At 55.4% G+C, this 1,628-nt stretch overlaps 1 pseudogene; it reads left to right on the top strand.

The window, feature by feature from the left end:
• The first annotated feature begins 654 nt into the window (after positions 1-654).
• On the top strand, positions 655-1,568 carry LOC114072797 (annotated as a pseudogene).
• Positions 1,569-1,628: the final 60 nt, after the last annotated feature.

The following is a 1,628-nucleotide window of genomic DNA, read 5'->3' as shown; positions in this document are numbered from 1 at the left end:
GGGCTGTGCCCCCCAGGCTGCCCCAAGCTGTCCTGCAGAGCAGGGTCCTGCAGCCCAGGGGCTGTGCCGGGGCAGCAAACCCAGGGCAGTTGGGAACAAGAGAGAGGGACAGAGCAGCTCCCCTCACTCTGCACTGAGCCCCAGACAATCCTCCTGCCTGGCAGGACCTGCTCTGTTCTCCCTGATTGCCTCAGAAGTGCTGAGGGGTTCTGACATCCAGGGACACTCCTCAGGAGAGATGAGAGGAGTGTGAAAAAGAAAAACAAACTTAGATTTCTGGAACTGCCTTCTGTTCTCTTTGTTCTTCTGGGAGCGCAGATGCTGACAAGCACTTTTGCACTGGGACCAGTTTCATCTGTCACAGCTGAACACCAGGACAGGCCCCTGTGCCCACCATGCCCATGAGCCCAGGGGTGCAGAGCAGGGCTGAGCCCTCACAGCCAGTGGGCACAGGGTCTGCTCTTCATGGAAAATGTAGTGAGCCCCAACCAGGACTCCAGACATGGAGCTGAAGGAGAGACTCCTAGAGAAGGAAAACCAATGGAGCAGTGAGAGGGGTTTTGGAAAGCAGCTTTGATTTCTCTCGGAATGTTCTGCCCTAACTTGTCACTGTCCTTTCCTCCTTGAACAGGTCCCCACATCCAAATGCAGCAAATGCCCAACAGCAGTTCCATGGCCCAGTTCCTGCTGCTGACATTGTCAGACAGGCGGGAGCTGCAGCTGCTGCACTTCTGGCTCTTCCTGGGCATCTCCCTGGCTGCCCTCCTGGGCAACGGCCTCATCCTCAGCGCCGTAGCCTGCGACCAGCACCTGCACACCCCCAGGGACTTCTGCCTGCTGCACCTCTCCCTCACAGACCTGGGCTGCATCTGCACCACTGTGCCCAAAGCCATGCACAACTCCCTCTGGGCCACCACAACCATCTCCTACACAGCATGTGCTGCACAGGCCTTTTTTTTTCTGTTCTTCATCTCAGTAGAGTTCTATCTCCTCACCATCATGTGCTACGACCGCTATGTTGCCATCTGCAAACCCCTGCACTACGGGACCCTCCTGGGAAGCAGAGCTTGTGCCCACATGGCAGCAGCTGCCTGGGCCTCTGGGTTTCTCACTGCTCTGCTGCACACAGCCAATACATTTTCCCTGCCCCTGTGCCAGGGCAATGCCCTGGGCCAGTTCTTCTGTGAAATCCCTCACGTCCTCAAGCTCTCCTGCTCACACTCAGGCTACCTCAGGGAACTTGGGCTCATGGTCTTCAGTTGCTGTGTAGCAGTTGGTTGTTTCATTTTCATAGTTTTCTCCTATGTGCAGATCTTCAGGGCTGTGCTCAGGATCCCCTCTGAGCAGGGAAGGCACAAAGCCTTTTCCACGTGCCTCCCTCACCTGGCTGTGGTCTCTCTGTTTATCAGCACTGTTGTGCTTGTCTACCTGAAGCCCCTCTCCATCTCCTCCCCATCCCTAGATCTTACTGTGTCAGTTCTGTACTCGGTGGTGCCTCCAGCCCTGAACCCCCTCATCTACAGCCTGAGGAACCAGGACCTCAAGGATGCCCTGAGGAAAAGGGTAACTGGGTGTTTTTTGGAAGCAATAAATTCTCTTTCTTCTGCATGTTATGTATCTCATTAAAG

The sequence above is a fragment of the Empidonax traillii genome, unplaced genomic scaffold (assembly GCF_003031625.1).
Source record: "Empidonax traillii isolate 1590-97213 ecotype Southwest subspecies unplaced genomic scaffold, ASM303162v1 scaffold4019:size27982, whole genome shotgun sequence".
Classification (NCBI taxonomy): Eukaryota; Metazoa; Chordata; class Aves; order Passeriformes; family Tyrannidae; genus Empidonax; species Empidonax traillii.
The sequence above is the reverse complement of the archived record's forward strand: the minus strand, read 5'-3'. Positions and strand labels throughout refer to the sequence as shown.